The sequence below is a fragment of the Dama dama genome, chromosome 9 (assembly GCF_033118175.1).
Source record: "Dama dama isolate Ldn47 chromosome 9, ASM3311817v1, whole genome shotgun sequence".
Classification (NCBI taxonomy): Eukaryota; Metazoa; Chordata; class Mammalia; order Artiodactyla; family Cervidae; genus Dama; species Dama dama.
The window spans coordinates 102616752-102631280 of record NC_083689.1 but is presented as its reverse complement, the minus strand read 5'-3'; the positions used below and the strand labels follow the sequence as shown (position 1 = coordinate 102631280).

General features: G+C 38.9%; 1 long non-coding RNA gene across 3 annotated transcripts in view; it reads right to left on the bottom strand.

The window, feature by feature from the left end:
• LOC133061507 (uncharacterized) overlaps nucleotides 1-14529 on the bottom strand; it is a 161029-nt gene that overhangs the window by 131138 nt on the left and 15362 nt on the right. The window contains exon 1 of one of the 3 annotated variants that reach the window (XR_009694003.1): nucleotides 303-336. The exons of the other annotated variants lie outside the window; for them this stretch is intronic. This is a non-coding gene — a long non-coding RNA (uncharacterized LOC133061507). Of the gene's footprint in view, nucleotides 1-302; nucleotides 337-14529 lie in introns of those variants that run through there. 3 annotated transcript variants of the gene reach the window in all.

Sequence of the window (14529 nt, the reverse complement as noted above, 5' to 3'; positions counted from 1 at the left end):
CACACCCTAAAGGTAGCCAGGCTGGAGGATGCACATGGCCCTACATGTCTGGGAGTGGTTGCTGACCATCAAGGGGGTCTAGATCCTCCCCAACATGACCTCTTCTGCTCCAGCAGGCAAGACTGGCTAGACTCCTTTCATGCCACTCTCAGTAGAGAGGATAAAAGCAGATGCTTCAAGACCAGAGTTGGCAAAGTTTCACATCCACTTCATTTTATTCACCAAAGTGAGTCACAAGACCACCTCTAGTGGTATAGCTCCTCTTGGTCAAGAGACTTTATAAACTAAAAGAAAAAAGTTACCTGTTTGTCCAGATTCAAATCAGCAGAGAAACAGACTCTAACTTTGAATGGGAGGAATATATATACCAGGGTGAAAAGAATTTGCAATCATTTGAAAACATTTTGCAATCCACCCCACATGTTGACTCACTCATAAAAATGTTACACAGTCATTTGATATGTAATAGAAGGACACAGATTCTAAAAATCCTCGGTTAAAAAAAAAAAAAAAACCTCTTCTGAATAAGCACCTACCCAAAGACGTCGGTTACCTCCTAAGTGACAACTGTTAAGTCCTCTCACTTGTACTTTTGTTTGAGCTGCAGCCACTGCCACCAACTTGCAAGACTCCAACTTGCTTTACAAAGGCTGGACTCCCGCTCGGAGGGCAGTCTTGGGCAAATATTTTTAGCAGAGTCCCCGACTATATAGGGCTTGCCTCATAGTTCAGTTGGTAAAGAATCTGCCTGCAATGCAGGAGACCTGGGTTTGATCCCTGGGTCGGGAAGATTCCCCTGGAGAAAGAAATGGCACCCCACTCCAGTATTCTTGCCTGGAGAATCCCATGGACAGAGGAGCCTGGCGGGCTACAGTCCATGAGATCGCAAGAGTTGGACACGACTTAGCGACTAAACCACCAACCACCACCACCTGACTGTATAAACAGTGACAGCCAGTCAAAATGAGCACGGCAGCACCGTTCTAGAAGCCCAACCTCACACTATCCTACAAAAGAAGTACTCTTCTGACCATCTGCCCTAACGTCTCTCTGTTCCCTGAGGCGGTTAAGAATCCATGGAGCATCTCTTTGGCACAACTTTGTGATGGGGAGTTATTCTCAAGATCAAACTCACACTGACTTAGTGAATCACCGCCTTTTAAGTCAGGAGACTTTTCCAAAGTCCCAGACGCGCTTTCAGTTCACATGTAAGCACTGCCCAGAAATGAAAGAGAGTTATAGCCCCTAGGGGGCAACTTTCAATTAATGGGGGTTAAAAGAAAGTGAATAAATGCTCCAGCTTCCCATCTTATGGGCAGATAATTAGAGAGACATTCTATACATTTCTCAGAATTCCTGGTAGAACGGAGCTCCTATTGCTTACCACGAGGACTGCAATGATGCACTCCTGTATTGTCTTTTTATCCTTCCCTCTTGCTCCCAACTTCCTCACTCCTGCTTCTTGGGATCCCTGTCCAAATAAGCTACATAAACCCTAAGCCCTTATTCAGGCTTTGCTTTCAGAGGAACAAAAGCTAAGATACCATGGGATTCCGTTTTTTTTTTTAATTGCCAACACATGTACAACCCAAAAGTGTGGAAGAAATGAGTCATATCATGGAGGAAAACTGTGATGAAAGAGAATCAGTCAGCAGAGGAATACCTGCTGCCACCTCTACCCTACAGATGCTTCTGAAAAGTAATTCTTTAAATGGCCTCTTCGAGAGCCCCTTGAAACTGAACAATTAGGCTCAAAACCAGGCAGTGGCCAGTTTGATAACGTATCTTCAGATTGGTTCTCCTTCTTTATCTCATTCCCTTTTCCTCTTCCTCCTGTTCCCTGTGACTGAAATCCTTATTAAAAAAATAGCACATTAGCCTTTAACACAGACATTGCTTCCCATATAGCCCAAACTAAGATATTACACACAGAGAATTCAACTCAACTAATAGTGAAAAAACATGGGGCCTGGTGGTTATTAAGAATTCAGCCAGACTTCTAGTTTCTGGTCCAGCATGTCAGAAGCTGAGAAGTCACAAGCCCATCCTACTAAGTAAAAAGCTAAGCAAACTGAAAAATCAACAAATTTTCTAAGATCCCTCAGAGATATGAGGTCACAGGACAAACTGCTGCCCCCTAAGTTAGAGCGATAGATAAGTAATATCAGAGAATTACAACTTACTAGAGCAAAACCTCAGAGAGAACCAAGTGCTGGCTTAGGAAGACTTGAACTTCAATTGACAAATTGCTGGAGGTTCAGTGTGGAAAACTCCAATAGTTAAAAAAACAAAACAAAACAAAACTCCACGGGGACCCAGTCATAGCAGGGTACCCACACTTCTGTGAGTTTTACTTCCAAGAACTCTACCAGGTCGTCACAGGGAAAATCAGAGAATATCAGTGAATTCCAGCAGAGGGAGGGGAGAAGGAACCATCTTGAAATACATCAGAGCATACTGTTCTTACTACAAGGCTTGCCCTCAGGAGAAACTATTTTATCACCGCTTAATCTGACGGGGTTTCATCAGAACCTGTCCTACCTGGAGGAAGAGAAACACTCAACTCGAACCCCCTCTTAGCCGTCCAGCTGGAGTCAAGGCCAGCAGAGGGCGGGGGCGCTAGGGAGGGATTGAGATGAACTGGTGAAGTTCATAGCTCAGGAGAACAGAATCACCAAAAGACTGAGCCCTAATCATAGGACTGCAGCATGCGTCATTTCCCCCCTCAACTTACCAATACATTACTAAAGTCCCTTTTACCCACCAGACCATGTTCACCCTTTAACAAAAAATTACAAGACATACTAAAAGGTAAAAAATACAATTTAAAGAAATGAAACAAACATCAGAATTAGAGTCAGATATGGCAAAAATGTTGGAATTATCAGACCAGGGATTTAAAAGTCTATGACTAGTATGCTAAAGGTTTTAATGGGAGAAGTAGACACATGCCAGAACAGAGGATAATGTAAATGAACAGATGGAAATTCTAAGAAAAATCAGAAGGAAATGCTAGGTATCATCAAAAACACTGTAAAACAAATAAAGAATTCTTGTGATGGTGTTTCCAGTAGTCATGTATGGATGTGAGAGTTGGACTATAAAGAAAGCTGAGTGCAGAAGAATTATGTTTTTGAACTGTGGTGTTGGAGAAGACTCTTGAGAGTCCCTTGGACTGCAAGATCCAACCAGTCCATCCTAAAGGAGATCAATCCTGGGTGTTCATTGGAAGCACTGGTGCTGAAACTGAAACTCCAATACTTTGGCCACCTGATGTGAAGAGCTGACTCATTTGAAAAGACCCTGATGCTGGGAAATATTGAAGGCAGGAGGAGAAGGAGACAACAGAGGGTGAGATGGTTGGATGGCATCACCGACTCAATGAACATGAGTTTGAGTAAACCCCAGGAGTTGGTGATAGACAGGGAGGCCTGGCGTGCTGCAGCCCAAGGGGTCATAGAGAGTTGGACACGACTGAGCAACTGAACTGAACTGTGATGGGCTCCTTAGTAGGCTGGATTCAGCTGAGGAAAGAATCACTGAGCTTGAGGATGTGACAACAGAACTTCCAAAACTGAATGACGAAGAGAAAAATGACTGGAAAAAAAAAAACAACACAGAATAGAATATCTAAGAACTGTAGGACAACTACAAAAGTTGTATTATATGTTGTAATGGAAATACCAGAAGGAGAAGAAAGAGAAAGGAAAAGAAGAAATGCTTGAGGCAATAATGACTAAGAATTTCCCCAAATTAATGTTAGACACCAACCCACAGATGCAGGAAGCTTACAGAACATCAAGCAAGACAAATGCCAAAAAACTACATCTAGGCATATCACATTCAAGCATCAAAGATAAAGAAAAAACCTTGAAAGAAGTAGAAGGGAAAAAAACACCTTACTCACAGAGGATTAAAAATAAGAATTAATCTGACTTCTCCTCAAAGAAAGAAGAGTGAAGTGAAATATTTAAAGTGTTTACAGAAAAAGCCTACCAACAGAATAGAATCCTGTATCCTGTGAAACTATTCTTCAAAAATGAAGTAGAAATAAAAAATTTTTCAGACTAACGAAAACTGAAAAAATCTGTTGCCAGTAACCTATTAAAAGAGTTTTTTAGAGAGAAGAAAAATAAGATAGGTCAGAAACTTTAATCTACATAAAGAGTAGAAGAGCATATTGAAGAAGGAATAAGTGGAAGTAAAATAAAAGCTTTTATTTTTCTCGTTCCTAATTGTTCTAACAGAAGACAGTTTGTTCCAAATGACAGCAGCAAGGTATTCTATTACATATGCTAATGTATGCATATATATATGCATATGCATGCATATGTTTATGAGTGTTTATGTATAAGTGAAATGAAGGACAGTAGTGATACAAGGAATTAGGAATTAGGAATGTTTTGGTATTATAAGGTACTCATACTACCTGTGAAATGTTATTTGACAGTGGACTTGAATTAGTTACAAATGCATATTGCAAACTCTAGGGCAACTCTGACAAAGAAAAAGTGTAGTAAGAAAGGCAAGAAGATGGAATTGTATACCATGTTCAATTAAAGCAACAAAAGGCAGGAAAAGCATGGAAGACAAAAACAGGAGTGAAGAACAAAAGCCACAAATGGAACACAGTAAGAAATATGGTAAATATTAATCGAACCATATGAATAATTACTTTAAATACCAATGGTCTAAGCATGTCACTTAAAAGACAGAGATTGACAGAATGAATCACAACTAAGACACAACTATATGCTTTCCCAAACATACCCAGTTTAAATACAAACACACATACAGATTAAAACTAAAGCAAAAGCAAGAGAGTTGCAGAAAAACATCTATTTCTGCCTCATTGCCTACGCCAAAGCCTTTGACTGTGTCTATCACAACATACTGTGGAAAATTCTTCAAGAGATGGGAATACCAGACCACCTGACCTGCCTCCTGAGAAATCTGTATGCAGGTCAGGAAGCAACAGCTAGAACCAGACATGGAACAACAGACTGGTTCCAAATTGGGAAAGAGTACATCAAGGCTGTATATTGTCACAGCCTTATTTAACTTATATGCAGAGTACATCATGAGAAATTGCTGGGCTGGATGAAGCACAAGCTGGAATCAAAAATTGCAGGGAGAAATATCAATAACTTCAGATATGCAGATGACACCACCCTTATGACAGAAAGCTAAAAGGAATTAAAGAGCCTCTTGGTGAAAGTGAAAGAGGAGACTGAAAAAATTGTAAAACTGAGTAAAACTGAACATTCAAAAAACTAAGATCATGTCATCCGGTCCCATCACTCCATGGCAAATATATGGGGAAACAATGGAAACAGTGAGAGACTATTTTCTTGGGCTCCAAAATCACTGCAGATGGTGGCTGCAGCCATGAAATTAAAAGACAGTTGCTCCTTGGAAGAAAAGCTACAACAAACTTAAAGACAGCATATTAAAAAGCACAGACATTACTATGCCGACGAAGTCTGCCTAGTCAAAGCTATGGTTTTTCCAGTAGTCATGTATGGATGTGAGAGTTGGACTATAAAGAAAGCTGAGCACCGAAGAATTGATGCTTTTGAACTGTGGTATTGGAGAAGACTCTTGAGAGTCCCTGGGACTGCAAGGAGATCCAACCAGTCCATCCTAAAGGAGATCAGTCCTGGGTGTTCATTGGAAGGACTGATGCTGAAGCTGAAACTCCAATACTTTGGCCACCTGATATGAAGAACTGACTCACTGGAGAAGACTCTGATGCTGGGAAAAACTGAAGGCAGGAAGAGAAGGGGACGACAGACGATGAGATGTTTGAATGGCATCATGACTCAATGGACATGAGTTTGAGCAAGCTCTGGGAGTTGGTGATGGACAGGGAAGCCCAGCATGCTGCAGACCACGGGTCACAAATAGTCGGACACGACTGAATTGAACTGAACACATATCAAAATAGAACAGGAGTAACAATAATAATTTCAGACTAGAATACTTCAAAACAGGAAATTTATCATGAATAAAGAGAAGCAATACGAAATGACAAGGAGTTAATACTCTTAGAATACAAAACAATCTTTAATTACGTGTATGTGTCTAACAATAGAGCATCAAAATTCATGATAGGAAAACTGGTAGATCTTCAAGGAGAAACAGATGAATTCCATTATTATAATTGCAACAATGCCCCTCTATCAGAAATGGAAGAATCCAGCGTCCAAAAATCAGTCATAACAAGGTTGAACTCAACCACACTATGAATCAACTGGTTATCCTGACATCTATAAACTGTTTCATCCAACAATACAGAATCTACATTTTTCTCAAGATTTCCCATGACAGACCACACTCTGGATCATAAAACACACCTTAAAATATAAAAGAATAGAATGCATCATGTGATGCATACTTTCAGATCAAAATGGAATTAAACAGGAAATCAGTAAAAGGGAGATAATGGGAAACCCCCAATTTAATAAATAGAGAGAGGTTGAGATTCTAAATAACATATGGATAAAAGAAGAAATCTAATACAACTTTATGAGATGCAGTGAAAGCAGTTCTTAAATAGAAGTTCATAGAATTGAAGGTATATATTTAGGGGAAAAAAAGAACAGAAATTAATAGAGACAATCAACAAAACCCAAAGTTGGTCCTTTGATAAGCCTCTGGCCAAGTTAACTTTTATTTTTTTTTTTTTTCATTTATTTTTATTAGTTGGAAGTTAATTACTTTACAATATTGGAGTGGTTTTTGCCACACATTGACATGAATCAGCCATGGATTTACATGTATTCCCCATCCTGAACCCCCCTCCCACGTCCCTCCCCATCCCATCCCTCTGGGTCATCAGTGCACCAGCCCTGAGCACTTGTCTCATGCATCCAACCTGGATTGGCGATCTGTTTCACACTTGATAGTATATATGTTTTGATGCTATTCTCTCAGATCATCCCACCCTCGCCTTCTCCCACAGAGTCCAAAAGTCTATTCTACACATCTGTGTCTCTTTTTCTGTCTTGCATATAGGGTTATCATTACCATCTTTCTAAATTCCATATATATGCATTAGTATACTGTATTGGTCTTTATCTTTCTGGCTTACTTCACTCTGTATAATGGACTCAAGTTTCATCCATCTCATTAAAACTGATTCAAATGAATTCTTTTTAACGGCTGAGTAATATTCCATGGTGTATATGTACCACAGCTTCCTTATCCATTCGTCTGCTGATGGGCATCTAGGTTGCTTCCATGTCCTGGCTATTATAAACAGTGCTGTGATGAACATTGGGGTGCATGTGTCTCTTTCAGATCTAGTTTCCTCAGTGTGTATGCCCAGCAGTGGGGTTGCTGGGTCATATGGCAGTTCTATTTCCAGTTTTTTAAGAAATCTCCACACTGTTCTCCATAGTGGCTGTACTAGTTTGCATTCCCACCAACAGTGTAAGAGGGTTCCCTTTTCTCCACGCCCTCTCCAGCATTTATTGCTTGTAGACTTTTGGATAGCAGCCATCCTCACTGGCGTGTAATGGTACCTCATTGTGGTTTTGATTTGCATTTCTCTGATAATGAGTGATGTTGAGCATCTTTTCATGTGTTTGTTAGCCATCTGTACGTCTTCTTTGGAGAAATGTCTGTTTAGGTCTTTGGCCCATTTTTTGATTGGGTCATTTATTTTTCTGGAATTGAGCTGCAGGAGTTGCCTGTATATTTTTGAGATTAATCCTTTGTTGCTTCATTTGCTATTATTTCCTCCCATTCTGAAGGCTGTCTTTTCACCTTGCTTATAGTTTCCTTTGCTGTGCAAAAGCTTTTAAGTTTCATTAGGTCCCATTTGTTTATTTTTGCTTTTATTTCCAATATTCTGGGAGGTGGGTCATAGAGGCTCTTGCTGTGATTTATGTCGAAGAGTGTTTTCCCATGTTCTCCTCTAGGAGTTTTATAGTTTCTGGGCTTACATTTAGATCTTCAATCCATTTTGAGTTTATTTTTGTGTATGGTGTTAGAAAGTGTTCTAGTTTCATTCATTTACAAGTGGTTGACCAGTTTTCCCAGCACCACTTGTTAAAGAGGTTGTCTTTTTTCCATTGTATATTCTTGCCTCCTTTGTCGAAGAGAAGGTGTCCATAGGTACGTGGACAGGTTAACTTTTAAAAACAAAGAGAAAACACAAACTCCCAATATCAGAAATTAAATAGGGAACATTACTATTCTGTATACATTAAAAGGATAAGAAAGGAACAGTATTAATAACTTTATAACCACAAATTTGATAACAAATGAATTTCTTGAAAGATGAAACAAATTTCTTAAAAAATACAACTTGTCAAAACTCGAGATAGAGAACTTGAAGAGGCCTATGTCTATTAAAGAAATAAAATCACCTTTCAAAACAGAAAGCACAGGCCCAGATGATTCTACCACTCAGTTCAGTAGCTTAGCCACGACCAACTCTTTGCAACCCCATGGACTGCAGCACACCAGGCCTCCCTGTCCATCACCAAATCCTGGAGTTTGCTAAAATTCATGTCTATTGAGTCAGTGATGCCATCCAACCATCTCATCCTCTGTCATCCCCTTCTCCTCCTGCCCTCAATCTTTCCCAGAATTGGGGTCTTTTCCAATGAGTCAGCTCTTCGTAACAGATGGCCAAAGTATTGGAGTTTCAGCTTCAGCATCAATCCTTCCGATGAATACCCAGGACTGATCTCCTTTAGGATGGACTGGTTGGATCTCTTTGCAGTCCCAGGGACTCTCAAGAGTCTTCTCCAACACCACAGTTCAAAAGCATCAATTCTTCAGTACTCAGCTTTCTTTATAGTCCAACTCTTACATCCATACCTGACTACTGGAAAAACCATAGCTTTGACTATACAGACTTTTGTTGGCAAAGTAATGTTTCTGCTTTTTAATATTCTGTCTAGGTTTGTCAAAACTTTTCTCCCAAGGAGTAAATGTCCTTTATTTTCATGGCTGCAGTCAAGTAACTTAAGGGAAAGAGAAATTAAGTCACTTGACTAGAGGTGAACTGTGGTGGTTCCTTTAAGGAAGAAATTATGATAGTTCTCCATAATCTCTTCCAGAAAATAGAAGAAGAGGTAATAATTTCTAACTCATTCTATACAGCCAGCATTACTCTAATACCAAAACCAGAAAAAGATATTATAGGAGAGAAAAAAACAGACATTTTGGAAGAGTTCAGTCACATAAACTAATTTTGTCTCTAATATTTAACTAGCTGTTCACCTCTAGTCAAGTGACAATTTCTTTTTCCCTTGAGTTAATCATCCATGAAACAGAACTGAAAAGTCCCTCCCTCATGGTCTTGCTATTTAAATTAAAGGGGGAAAATGCATATAAATTGATTAGCACAGTGCCAGGCAGAAAACTAGCTCTTGCCAACTGTCTTATGTATGAGAAGCACCCTCTAGTACACTCTGGAAGATATAAAGAAGATAAAGAATAATGAATACTCCCTATTTGTTCATAATCTAGTAGAAAGTATGGAAATATATTAGTATTAGTTAAAGTATAGAAATATATTGATATTAGTTCATAATAAATTTTGTCATAATGAGATACACAATTTAATCAGAAGTTAAAGGTCATAAAAGGGCATTCCATCATGATCTATTGTGAAAAAAAAAAAAGTCTCCAGGCACAACTACAAGTACAAAGACTGTTGTGGATATTTGGTGACCATCTAGCCTTCTGTAGAACTCACATCCTGGTATTAGTCAGCTTTATAACTTTGATGAACTTCCCAAACAGGAAGCCACAAAATGCTCCATCAGTGCTATATTTGGTACTGGTTTAGCCCTTACTTAGAGAACTCTATTCCATATTGATCCTCTTACCTCAGAAATGACATAACTACCCTTGGGGAAATGAAAATATACAGAGCTCTTCAAGCTAGGCTTAGCTCTGGGATTTATGTCTGCAAGATACAAAATGCTAAATAGGCAAGGAAGCTTGAGAACATGCTTTCATCAAAAAAGCATAGAGACTTGTAATCCCTGCTGTTCAAATAACTCTCTAGCAACCATTCTGGAAACAGGACCACAAAATAGAGGCAACGTATTACAGTTGTTAATATCATTAAAAATGTAGACATACTTGACCCAAAGCCCATCAAAACTTCCTACAAGCTTCACTGGACACAGCAGAAATCAGTACATAGGAGATTATTAAGGTTAAGACATTCCTGTCATCTCAAACCAACTACCATAATTTCACTTTTAACAATAATGAAATCTTCTTGGTGTGACTCTAAGGATGATTCACAGTGAGGTTCTGACTTAGTTACACAGAATAATTTTAAGCATCACATGATAGAAATACATTAAAGATAGAATTTTACTGACTTCAGTGAGGAAACCTGTTATCAAAGAGTCACTATCAAGACTTCTAAAGGAGTACAGTTTAATGTAGTGTCTGATCAGACCTTTTGAACCCAAGCAGAAATTCAAATTTTATAAAAATTAACACAGTTTGAAAACTTATTTAAGTGATATTCATGACATCCTTTCTGACATTCTATTTATGCTAAGTAATTTTAAAAGCACAGTAGAGTATAATGGAATATGTATCTCCCATCATAATTCAAATAAATGTAATTTCTAGTCCAAAATTGCCTAGGAAGCCAGTTTCCAATTTTCACTTTTGCAGAAAATCCATTTGTACAGAATATCGAGGGTCCCAAAACATTCTTCAAAATATTGTTTTATTGGTTTTCAACAGTAGACTCAAGGTCTGGATAAGCAAAGATGACATATTTGTGGCTGCAGAATGGAATGCAAATGTTAACCTTGACCATGTAAAAGCCAAAGTGTAACTGATATGAGGATGCAGAAACAGAAAAGGAAAAGTAAAAAAAAAGTAGGGGTCCAGCTACTTAGATTTACTCGTGTTACAAAGCAAGGAATCAAAATATCCTGCCAATGTTCTACGATATTATTTAAAAATTACAAAGGTTTAAAAAAACTAAAAATAGTATTAATATCAAATTTTAACAAAGGAGATGGGGATGGGAGAGGAATGTGAGTGAGTTATTACCTCAGGTTTCTTAATAGGAAGTCTATCAGTTCAGTTCAGTTCAGTACAATTGCTCAGTCGTGTCCGACTCTGCGACCCAATGAACCGCAGCATGCCAGGCCTCCCCATCCATCACCAACTCCAGGAGCTTGCTCAAACTCATATCCATCGAGTCAGTGATGCCATCCAACCATCTCATCTTCTGTCGTCCCCTTCTCCTCCCACCTTCAATCTTCCCCAGCAACAGGGTCTTTTCAAATGACTCAGTTCTTTACATCAGGTGGCCAAAGTATTGGGGTTTCAGCTTCCCCATGAACAGTATGAACAGTATGAAAGGAAGTCTATGAAAGTGGTTTATTGATTTATGGAAGAGTACAGGAATAAACACCTTTTCTAACATTGTCAATCTAGTCTTCAAGAGAAATCTAGAAATCTAAAAAGTTAACAGCATGAGTTTGCCTTTGCAGAGAATAGTTGGAAATAGAGAATTTTGGTTGAGAAAGCGTTACTTTTCATCATAAATGCACCTGTATAATTTTACACATATCATGTGTTACTTTGAAAAAACAAATTTTAAATAAATTATCACTACATATGCATATTGGCATTACTTAATAAACATTTAGAGAGAAATACTTAAATGCAATAATAGATAACTTTAAAACACAGAGTATTTTCATCATAAATCACCATAAAATAATTTAAGAAAACTTTTTTCTGAAAAGCTTAGTGTTTTCCAGCTTATTAACATTTTCCCAATGAAACAGGTCCAGGAAAGAAAACCCTATATTTCAATTTAATAGATGAGGACTCACTCAGGAGGGTAAAAGGAAGAGGAACAAAAAAGAGACTACATTTCCAGGCACTGCCAGGGGTATCACTGGGACACTGAGAAAGACATGTCACTTAATCCACTGGGGCCTGACTTTCCTTTTCCACCAAATGAGACTTGGGCAAAAAGGCCTTGAAAGTTGCTTCAGACTCAATGTTACACATTCTTCAACAAAGCAGTTCATTTCATGTAATCAGACTCAAAGATTTCAAAACTGAAGCTTATCTTGAGAGACAGTTTTACTCCTTATTTTGCAAAGAGGTAGGTGAGGTCTTATGAAACTTCCAGAGCCACAAGAACTAAGGGTAATAGATTCAGCACTAGGAACCAGAACCACAGGCTTTCATGCTGCCAAGCGTGTATTAGGCAACTCGGGCAGCCATAACAAAATACCAAAGACTGGGTGGCTCAAACAATGGAAGTTTATTTCTCGTGGTTCTGGAAGCTGGAAATTTGAAATGAGGGTGTCAGCCACGTTGGGTTCTAGTGAGAGGTTGTTCCTTGGCTTGTAGATGGCAGCCTTCTCACTGTGTGCTCACAGGGCCATCCACAGGCATACATATAGAGAGACTCTTTTTCCTTTCCTCCTCTTACAAAGCCACCAATTTTAGCATATTAGGACTGTCCCCCTCACCCCGTGATGTCATTTAACCTTAATCACTTCCTAAAAGCCCTTTCTCCAAATGGAGTCAGTCACACAGGGGGTTAGAGCTTCAACATATGAATCTGGAGAAACACAGTTCGGTCCATAGGAATGTCTTTCAAAAAATGGATGGCACAACTTTTCCACATCCCTTCTCCCTGCCAACAAAACACAACTCCTGTTTCTATATTTCAACGCTTCCATATGAGGGAAATACTATCGGGATATAAAAAAAGGAAAATATACTACAGCTTTACACTGTTCCCCATTTGTCAATGATGACTTGTTTTAAGACCAACTGCATAAAGATTTGCATGTGACACATCTCTCACTTTTTCCACGTAAAAGTGCAAATCCATCAACACGAACATAATGATGCTAAGCTATTCTGTGATAATTTTCACAAAACAATAGCCCACACCTTCCTTTTAAAATGACAAAATAAAACAATACATTCAATGTCTAAGTGAGGTAAGGCTGATACTTTCAGCTTGGTGTTTAGGAAAAGAGCTTGTTTGCTAAAGGCAAAGATGCATATGCAGTCAGTGAAATTCAGAAATAAGGAGCTGAGAATGGGAAACTCACTTTTAGAAGAAACTGGGACTATAAAGAAAGCTGAGCGCTGAAGAACTGATGTTTTTGAACTATGGTGTTGGAGAAGACTCTTGAGAGTCCCTTGGACTGCAAGGAGATCCAACCAGTCCATCCTAAAGGAGATCAGTCCTGGGTGTTTATTGGAAGGTTTGATGCTGAAGTTGAAATTCCAATACTTTGGCCTCCTGATGCCAAGAGATGACTTGTTGGAAAAGGCCCTGATGTTGAGAAAGATTGAAGGCAGGAGGAGAAGGGGACGACAGAGGATGAGATGGTTGGATGGCATCACCGACTCAATGGACATGAGTTTGGGTAAACTCCAGGAGTTGGTGATGGACAGGGAGGCCTGGCGTGCTGCGGTCCATGGGGTCACAAATAGTTGCACACAACTGAGCGACTGAACTGAACTGAACTGTACTTAAATTACAATATGTCTAGAAGTGGGAAGAGACACACGAAACCCATGATGTTGCAGATAGTGCAACTTATTTAGCTTAAAGGAAACATAAAAAAATATGTAAGAGACAAGAGTACACACTATAAATCAAGTAGAAAATCCTTTAGTAGAAGTTTTAGAGATAAAGGACCAAGGACAAGGAAATTGATCTGATTCACAGATCTCATATTTACTCTGAGAGGAGAGAGTGTAGTGATCCAAAAACACCTCCTTTCCTCAGCCTCTCTACCCTCAACTTCCCTTGGCAGAGTCAGTGAGCTCCTCCTCGGCTCCCACAGTATCCAGAGTAAACACCTTTATTGTAAGTCTTGTACTGTCGTCTTGCAGCAATTTTTCCAAATGTGAGTCTCACACTCTCTGCATTAGACTCACCTCCATCATTCCCCAGACCTCTCACACCAACATGCTTATTTTTTTTTTGTTAGGTAAATAAAGGCATAATTTTATTTTCCCCCCCCATTGGTCAGTGTTTTTTTTTTTTTTTTTCATTTATTTTTATTAGTTGGAGGCTAATTACTTCACCCAACATGCTTATTAAAAATGTAGATTCTTTGGCACTTCTACAGAAAATATTTCCCCAAGGATGGGCTTAGGAATCTGCATTTTTTTCTAGGCTTTCAACTGACTACTCTGTATACTACATTCAAAGAATTGCTGCTATATATTAACTATTAGCCTGTCTCTAAACTTTGGGTGCCTCTGATAACAGGCACTATGATTTACCCACCTCTTTATCCCCAGTGATAAGCTCAAGTAGGTTCTCAATAAATACATGTTGACTGGGACCCTGGGGAGCACCTCTGAGTAAGCAGAAGGCAGGGAACTTGAACTCGTCAAATGACTAACCACAAGAGGATCTAAGTGGCATTAAATCTTCAAGGTGAAATGAGTACAAAATTATTTTGAGTTCTAATACAGAATTGACTCAATATTTCACAAACCATTTCTGAAACATTTACTAATCATACTCCATGGGAA